General features: G+C 37.6%; 2 pseudogenes; both read right to left on the bottom strand.

The window, feature by feature from the left end:
- Positions 1-4,780: 4,780 nt before the first annotated feature.
- Positions 4,781-6,165, bottom strand: LOC138175991 (histone H2A deubiquitinase MYSM1-like; annotated as a pseudogene).
- Positions 6,166-6,365: 200 nt separating this feature from the next.
- On the bottom strand, positions 6,366-9,681 carry LOC138175914 (deubiquitinase MYSM1 pseudogene; annotated as a pseudogene).
- Positions 9,682-9,969: the final 288 nt, after the last annotated feature.

Below are 9,969 nucleotides of genomic sequence, written 5' to 3'. Positions count from 1 at the left end.
CAACTGTTTCCAATTGATGGGCATCACCTCAGTTTCCAATTCTTTGCCATCACTATAAGAGTTGTTATAAGTATTTTTGTACCCATTGGCCATTTTCTTTTTTCTTTGATCTCTTTGGGATATAGACTTCATAGTAGTATCTCTGGGCCAAAGAATATGCACAGTTTAATAGATTTGGGGGGTTTAGTTTCAAATTGTTCTCCAGAATAATTGAACCAGTTCACACTCTACCAACCATACATTAGACTACCTATTTTCCCATATGCTCTTCAGTATTTGTCATTTTCCTTTTCCATTATCTGAGGCAATCTGATGGGCGTGAGGCAGTACTTCAAAGTTGTTTTAATTTGTACTTTTCTAATTGCTAGTGATTCAGAGAATTTTATCATATGGCTATCAATAATTTATATTTCTTCCTCTGAAAACAGCCTGTTCATATCCTTTGATCATTTATCAATAGGTCTTATTTAACTGCACTAAGACTTTTGAAATACCCTGTATAGGAAACTAATTCAAATTTATAAGACTAAAATCCATTATATAATAGATAAATGGTTAAAGAATATGAACAGACAGTTTTTAAAGGAAGAAATACAAATTATCTAAATCACTAATACTTAAGGAAATGCCAATTAAAGCACCTTTTAAGCTCCACCTCTATCAGGTTGGCAAAGATAACAAAAGAGAAAAAATGAAAAATGTTTGAGGGCCTATGGGAAAACAGATACACTAGTACACTATTGATGGTGCCATGAATTGGTCCAGTCATTATGGAAAGCAATTTGGAACTATGCCCTAAAAGTTATTCAATTGTGCATACCCTTGGACCCAGAGATACTGCTATGAAGTTCACATTCCAAAGAAATCAAGAAAAGTGTGAAAAGATCTATATGCACAAAAATATTTATAGCAGCTCTTTTCATTTTGCCCAAAAAATGGAAACTAAGGGACCATTCTCCTTTTGGGGAATGACTAAACAAATTGTGGTATATGGATAGAAAAAGATATTATTGTACCTTAAGAAATAATGAAATGAACAATTTCATAGAAAACTGGTAAGACTTTTATGAACTGATGCAGAGCAAAGTGAACCAAAATAGGAGAAAATTTTCTATAATGACATTACAGAGAAAAATAACTTTGAAAGACTTTGGAATTCTGATCAATATCATAATAAACCTTAAGTCTAAAAGAATGAAGATGAAACATGCCACTCAGCTTCTGATAAATGGTGATGAACTTAACATGCAGAATGAGATACTCATTTTTGGACATGGCTAATGTAGGAATTTGTTTTGCCAGACCATATAAATATGCATTGAAGGATTTTTTTTCATTTGCTCAATAAAGGGGGGTGACTAATGGAAGGGGAAAATTCATATGAAATACTTGTTACTTGAAAAATAAAAAATTTTGAAAAGACTATAAACTTGTCTGAAGATTTTTGCAAGGACAGCAGATGGGTGATTATGAATAGTGCCATCTCACAAAGTACAGAGAGGTGGCAGAGGCCCAAAAAAAAAGTTTAAACAAAGATTGGCAAGATGTCTAGTTGAACAAAGTCATCCCAAGGGCATTTAAGCATGAAAATGGAAGGAAGATGACAGAGTGAAGAAAAGATAGGCAGAAATCATTCAAACAAAGTTCTCCATCAAGGACAGTAGAACCACTATAGTACAACCCTAGAAGTTCTTATGGAGGAGGAAGAAATCAAACTAAATAGAACAGAAACAGGAAAAGCAGCCAAATTTTACCAACTCTATATAGAACAAATCCATAATAGAAATAATACAATTGTGAGCGGGTTTTGAGGTCAATATATAAGGCATCTGAACAAGGAGGGATATTCTCTGTATCAAAGGTGTGGAAAAAATATGGAACCATAAAGAAAAGTTACCAGAGAACATCATTAACTACCCACCCAATCCTTACTCTCCTGTCTATATGAAAATGTTATGAGAGTTATTTATATATGAATTAAGGGAATAATAGTAATAGATAACAACTGCATAGTACTTACTCTGTGCCAGACACCATACTAAGTGCTTTACAATTATTAACTCATTTGATCTTCACAACAACCCATTTTATAGATGAGGCTGAGGCAGTGGTTAAGTGACTTGCCCAGGGTCATACATCTAGTAAATAGCTGAAACCAGATTTGAACGTAGGTCTTCCTGACTCCTAACCCAGTGCTCTATCCTCTATACAGCTTAGCTGCCCCCAATCCCCCACAGTGCTTGTTTGATGATAAAAAAGCATTCAATTCAGTAGAAAGAAACACCAACTTACAGGCTCCTTTACAAGATGCCTCCTACCCAAACATCTAAATCATTGAGAATTTCTTAGAAGATGCAAAAACAGAAATAACCCTGTTCAACATTCTGAGACAGCTGAACAAACAGAGGAAAGGGCCTCAGGAGCAAAGTGTATTTCCAGGGTGCAGAGGCTACTGTGGCATGGTGGAGAAAGTCCAGAAAGTCAGGAGTGGAGCCCAGAGAGGGATAAAACTGTCAGAAGCTGTCTTTGTAGATTTGCCAGAGTAGAGTGAGCTAATGAGAAAAAAGGACCTTCTTAGGTCTTATATACAGACACATGAGTCCAGAGGCTTGGGATGTCATCATTATTTGATTCTATAAATTATATACGTGTCATTTTTTTTAATCTTGTATAGGGGGGAGGGAGGGACTGAAAAAATCACAGGTGAAAAGGCATGATTGTACATAAGAAGGAAATAATCATTTCCTGCTTCCAAGTTCGCACCCCTTTCTCTTAGTGAATCAGAAAGAGAACCCTGAGTAACTGACTGGTGATTCTCAAAACATAGGTTGAGAGTTCAAGGCAGTTAAAGAGAAAGATAACAGAAAAAAAAAACCAGTTTCTCCCCTCTTGTTGGGAAGGTGTGATGGTATCTAGCCACAAAAAGAAACATGCCTTTGAGAAGTTATATTCTGAGGAACAACTGACTAAGACACACTGGCCAGACAGACACAGTTATAGAGACAGTCACCAGAGGTCAGAAGCAGCTTTAAGAAGCATAATAATTGTCAGGAGAAAAAGAAAACCAGTCAGCTATGAACTAGTGAGTCACTGTGCCCAGTGAGAAGCAGACCCTAGAAACCCAACCGAGTCACCAGCCCATTTGAGATGTTACACCCAGGGTGGAGCTTTGTAAAGGATTCCACGGGAGAGAAAGAATTTTCATGCCCTGTAATATCAAATTAATGAACAACTATGAAGAGATCCTAGAATGCACCATTGCTTCAAACAATTTACAAAACACAAACCGTTCCCTGTCTGGACCTCTGTCTGTTCTGACAAGTACCAACCTTCTTCCCCAGACCTCTTAAAGAGCCCACTCACTATCCTTGTCCCACTGTATATTCAAACACATTATTATGTGATCCCCCCAAAGGCATCTAAGTCCATCATTTCACACCAATATTCCAACATCCGCACCAACATAGTGCTAATTTTAGCTTAACTTGTTATCACAGTTTACCCAGATATGCAACAGATATCATAACTTAAGCACATATACAACCATGTGACTGTTTTGATAAAATAACTAATCTCTTCTGTCAAAGTCGTGATAGAAAATCTTACTGTCCATGACATAGGAAATGGGAAAAACTAAAATTATGCATGCATTCATGTGTATATATGTATGTATATTGTGCCCGTGTGTGCATGCACATACAAAACATATGTGCCAATATATTCATGGATGTATATATTGTGTATCTATGTACACTAAAACTTGACTAGCATAGTGATGTCATTTTGATCCTCTTCAAGAACGAAGGACAACAACCAATGTACATGTACACATGCAGTATGTACATGTATGTACACATATACATACAAGGAGTTGACATAAGAGTCGGCTAGGAATAATTATTGTTTGGGTGTTTTTGTTTTTTGTTCTACCTTGTTACCCTATTCCGTCCTTTGTTTATCTGGCTTAAAAGCAAGGAAGAGAAAAATATTTGTCTTTATGTGAAGAGTTTGTGGGCAGGGAATGATCTTTGTTACAAAGGGAACCTAGAGTTAGTTTTTAAGGTCATTCATTAAGTAACATGGAGGAAAACTCTTGAGTTTGAAGAGTCTGAAATGAGACTCTTCTGCAGCCAGCAACCAACTTCATTCAAGGCTACTAAGTTTTCCCTTTGTCTTAATAGGAAGTTGCTACACATTCTAACCCTTTGGCTCTCAACTTTTTTCAGTCCCAAATGAGACAGTTTACAAGACAAAATGCCTTTATGTTATGTAATGGCTCTTCTATATGCTATATAGAAGGGCTTTTATTTCTTGGTCATCTATCTTCCATCCCACCACTGACCTATCCCATATTTTACTGGAAACAAGTCCAAAAAAACTTCATGAGATTGAATGAAAAGAGCAATGGTGGTCTGGGTAAAAAACAGTAAAGAAACTCACACATAAATGAAAGTGAAGGGCAGAAACAAAGGTTCCAACCTCCTTATATCATCAACATTAAGACACTAAGAGATAAACCTTTCAACCACCCGGGCAACTGCCCAGAAAAGACCTCCCTTTGGCAAGCAGCCTCAAGGTGAGAGTCCAAAGTTCTTTGCCTGTGGTTATACATGATTAATTTATATGTTGTCGTCTGGATTTCTTTAACTAGATAAAACATTGGTATCATAGCTAACATTGCTGCCTGAATGATATATTGGGAAATTGCCAAAACTTTGCAGGTAGGATTTTTACAAATGCCATTTTACTTTTAAAATGAAAATGTCCAGTTATAAAACTATCACAGCAATGGCTGTGGTGGACACACAGGGCAGTCCTCTCCAGCTGTGCCTTTCTCTGGTTTGTTTCTATAATGGGAAAGGAACAAATTCTCTACTCGAGTCAAGAATTCCTCCGCAACGTGGCAACTGGTTACTTCATGCAGTCTTCCTCAGACACTCCAAGAGTTCCTTCATACAAATCAGTTTAGGATCCCAGTGAAAGATTTTATCCAGAGGGATTCCTCTAAGAGATAGCTGATGTTTTTCATTCATCTATCTAGTTTTTTCAAACACTAATTTCCATCAAGGTCCTCCCATCTTTCATTGTATTTCAAATTTGTAATGTACAGAGTACATTGTAATGTACAGAGTACAATGTAATGTACAGAGTAGGAACCACCTGCACTAATTGCACCACTTATAATCAGTCAGGTAATTTTCATGCCAATGGACATTGCTCCACCTCTGGTATTTGGCCCCAGTGTCTCTATCCCTAAGTGAAGGGTTAAGATCAAAGGTAGGATGAGAGTGGTGCTATCTAATCCTGCTGTACCCTCTGGAAAACAAGGTTTCCAAAGCTTGGGTTTGGGATACAAGGTCCTTCTCAAACCACAGTTCTATATTTAAACTATTACAAGGCTCAATTGCACAGATATCAACTACCTTCTCAACTTCAGAGTTTCTTCCTCCTAAGAGAGGAATCACTTCTGCCATAGAAATATAAGCATGCAAATCTATGATTAGAAGTGCTTCTGAAGCCACTTACACCTGAGATTTGCTTCACTGAAGACGTCAAGAAATCAGCTGGGAGGGGTCAAAGGAACTTTTGAGTTGCCTGGGCACTTTGGGAGATTTCATGGCTTTGGCTTTTTCCCATCTTCCTTCTGGCTAACTCCTCAGCTGAGAAATACTCAAATGCCTGTCCTTCTAGGTCGCTTATGAGTCTCCTACCTGGGCATCAATGGTCTAGCTGGGCTAGCTGGTACACTTCCTCTGCATCTCGTACTTCCCTGATTCATGTCTTATCAGCTGGCTGAGGTCTGTTATACAAAGCCTGCTCACATCCAAAACTGATCATCCCTATTCACTCCAGGTACAGGTTATCCATTCAATACAGTTAACATTACCACAGTTCTTCAGTCCTGGATTCACTCAGGTCTTATGCAAATATTTCAGGGTGCATCTTATCCACTGATCCAAAATATGGTTCCTAATCTTCAAATATCATTCTGGTGTCTTGGTCTGGTAGTCCTTAAAAAAACACAGGGATGGCTTGCTTCTCTCCCTCCTGAAATGTATTTCTGTTTACTTCTATCTCCTATTCACGTCATTTGATCTCCTCCCCATCCTCCTGGTTTGTTTCATCCCCTTGGCAGGAAGGATGAAAAAGCATCTCACTATCCATCCTTTTACCCTCTGCCAGATTCCAGATAGAGCTCAGTGTCCCCCAACATTCCTCTTCCATCCTGTGTGGTACTTCCTTCTGTACCAAGATTAGATGACTAATTGAGTGATTGATCAGAGCTCCTGCCATTGTTATTGAACTTCTGCAATCAGGAAGCAATTCCCAAGGTAGAGAGTGCTTCCCTCCAACCTTATGAAGGGCTAGGAAGGTCCTTCCTGGGAGTTGCAGAAATGACACAGTCCTGTCCCTTGGGAGGAATGATTCCTTGGGGACCATTTTATGGCCTGTGTTATTGAGAAAATCAAATAAAAGAACATTGCTGGGATTCCTTAGGGGGATAGGAAAAAATTCATCTGATTCATCAGAGATGTTCACTTCTTCATCATCAGATGATGTCTCAATTTTTACAGCATTCAGGTTAGGTTCAATACTCCCTCATAAGCTTAATGAAGACCAGGACTTCTCCCCTGAAAGCTCATCTAGGGCCTGAAAATGCTTGCTGCCCTTTTGTTTGGGCAGGCCTTTTTCCAGACCATTTAATTTGTCTTGTTAAAAGAAATCCGGTGTAACTCCTGTAAAACAGTGCAACTACCTATTAGTTTTGCCCTTTTTGTCCACCTCCAGACAAACTTGTCCAGACCTTGTTCAAATAGTTCTTTTTCTCTCGCCATCCACTTAACTGGGTGACTGGCCAGTTTTATACATTACTATTATCATGTGTTTTCCTGATTTTTTGTGGAGTTTTCGTGTACTTTTTATTACTTTCCTTTTTGATCGAGTCAGAATTTGTCTGGAAGTGATTTGTTAGACATAATATTCTTCCAATAGCATTTTCTGGGTGACAGCCCTGTTCTCAGCACTCTATCCAGAGTCCAAGGAATGAGGTTATCTTCAGTTCTCCAGGGTGAATCAAGATAGTGATCTTGCAGTAAACCAGATGTTGTATTGCCTCTGGGTCTCCCTCAAAATCCACATCTACCTCTCAGTCACCATGACCATGACCATGATCATGACTTGAGACCCACCACATGACCCCCAGAAGCCAATGGGGAGAGCATAACAGGGATTTTACACATGTGCAGAGTTTCTTAGATGGCATCTCTTCACATGGAAGGGCTGGGGAGCTTATTTCTGAAAGTCACACTGGCATGTAAGGGAGCTGCATTAAAGGGCACATATTGTGGCTGGTTCTGGTCCACTGACCACAGGGTGACTGGGAGACTCTTTAGTTTCAGTGGCATAAATCTTTTCCTCTAGGTGCCTGGAAAGAGACTATGATGCAAGAGGAGAGGTTTTGGAGAAATGAACCTTGATTCTCATTGTCTGCATTTGTTTTTGTTTTTTTCTGTGTTAGGTGAAATGAGTGAAATCTCCAGAATCCTGAGTTTCTAAAGCTTAAGAAGGCACTCTGTTGTTCTAGTGTTCCAGGTCAAGTTTTACACCAAGCCCAGCATGGCTGCCACAAAAAAACAATAAGAAACGTTTGGGATGACTCAGATCAGCAACTGCAAAGACAAGAACTTGGCCAACAGCAATGCTGTTTTTGGAAATGAACTTGGTGAAAGCCATACTGTATAAGAACTGAGCTAAGTTGAGAGGATTCTGCTCCAGAGAGAAGGTAGTATATAAGGGAAAGTATGTCCTCCTGGGGATTAGGGGAAATTCTTATACTATATTTTTGCTATATCTTCAAAGTAAATACACCTTTGTAAAATCTAATCAATATTAAGTGATTAAAAAATGGAAAAAGTCACTGTTGAAGGGGTTGTGGAAAAACAGGCACACTAGTGCATAATTGGTGGGGCTGTAAATGAGTGCAATCATTTTGGAAAGTAATTTGAAATTATGCAAATAAAGTTACTAAAATGTCCATACCCTTTAACACAGAAGTTTCACTTCTAGGCACATTTCCTAAGGAAGTCATTGATAAGAATAAAGTCCCTATAGACACCAAAATATGTATAACCAGCATTTTTTGTGGCAACAAAAAATTGTAAACAAAGTAGATGCCTATTGATTAGGGAATGACTAAATAAATTGTGGTGTGTAAATGTAATGGAATATTACTCTGCTATTTTAAAAAGATGAATATGATGAATACAGGAAAATGTGGAAAGACTTACATGAACTGACACAGAAAGAACAGTCAAGAAAGCAATATAACAGGATAACTACAAGAATAAGAATGGAAAGAACAGTAACCACAAACTAATCAAAAGAGAATATTACAAAATTGCAAGGAACAAGCATAGTCCTAAGAAAAGAAATAATAATAATAATATGCCTTCTCTCCCCCTCCCACCGCCACCACCATCAACTACTGTGCGCAAATAGAAATCTATAGGCGTGGAACATGTTATATATGTTCCTATTTTTTCAATGCATTGCTCAGTTTTGCTGATTTTTCCCTTTTCCTTTTTTAAAAAATTCTTTGTTATGTAGAATAACTTTCTAAAAGGTAAAAGGATAGTGAAAGAAATCTTGCAAAATAAAAAACAAGCAATTTTTTTTAATTATTTACAAAATAAATAGAACTGAAGTGTTAGTAACTTAGCCCTTAACAATGAGAACAAAACTTGTGGATGCAATCCAATGGTAGTGAAAAAAGAGACGCCCTCAGATTATCCAGGATACCCTGAAACCCCGAGGGAACAGATGTGGGATACCAGAAGAAGCCAGGGCATACTCACTACACAACCACGGAAGAATCCTTCAAATCACTAATAACAATAGAAATGAAAATAAAATAACCCTGAGGTTTCATCTTAGACCCAACAAATTCTCAAAGAAGATAAAAGACAGAAATACTCAAGGTTGGAAGAATCATGTAAAGATAGGTACACTGATGCATTATTTGTGAAGCCATGAATTAGTACAGCCATTCTGGAAAGCAATTTAGAATTGTGCAAATAAAATGTCTAAAATGCTCATACCCTTTGACAAGAGATTCCACTTCTAGGCATCAAACCCAATTCAATTATTGATAAAGAGAAAATTCCACAAAATATTTATAACAGCACTTACTGTAAAAGATAGCCACTTAAGGGAGGAAGCAGCTCCAAGAAGCATTACCCTTGGACCAGAAAAGAATTCTGGCTATGGATTCAAGAAAGACTTTCAGTAATTAAGAGGTTTGAGTTAACCTCTTTGGCACATGTGTAACCTGCAGGTACACCACACCATCATTTTAGTCTAAGTTTGTGCCCACTCTGCCCAGTGACCTGAATGTGTTTTGGGGAGAGAGTGCCTTCTAAGATTCTGAAAGAAAGTTTTGTACCCACTGTTCTTAGTCTACCACCATAGTAAATGTCTTTGCTGATTAAAGAAATTGGCTGATTGTTAATGAGAAGTATTCCCATGTTACTCTTGACCTTTTGTTCTTCCAGATGAATTTTGTTACTATTTTTTTCAAGCTCCACAAAATAATTCTTTGGTAGTTTGATTAGTATGACACTGAACAATTAAATTAACTTGGGTAGAATTGTCATTTTAATTACATTGGCTTGGCCTACCCATGAGCAATTCATATTTTCCCAATTGTTTAGATCTGTCTTTATTTGTATGAAAAGTGTTTTGTAATTGTGTTCATGTAATCCCTAGGTTTTCTTGGCAGACAGATTCCCAAGAATTTTATATTGCATGTAGTTCATTAAATGGAATTTCTCTTTCTATTTCTTGCTACTAGAAATGCTGATGATTTATGTGAGTTTATTTGTATGCCTTACAACTTTGCTGAAGTTGTTAATTGTTTCAACTAGTTTTTCATTTGATTTCTCTAGAGTTCTCTAAGTATATCATCATGTC

The sequence above is a fragment of the Petaurus breviceps genome, unplaced genomic scaffold, assembly GCF_028583685.1.
Source record: "Petaurus breviceps papuanus isolate PSGF00001 unplaced genomic scaffold, PetGlider_PUasm1.0 103, whole genome shotgun sequence".
Taxonomy (NCBI): domain Eukaryota; kingdom Metazoa; phylum Chordata; class Mammalia; order Diprotodontia; family Petauridae; genus Petaurus; species Petaurus breviceps.
This window is presented reverse-complemented; position numbering and strand designations above follow the sequence as displayed.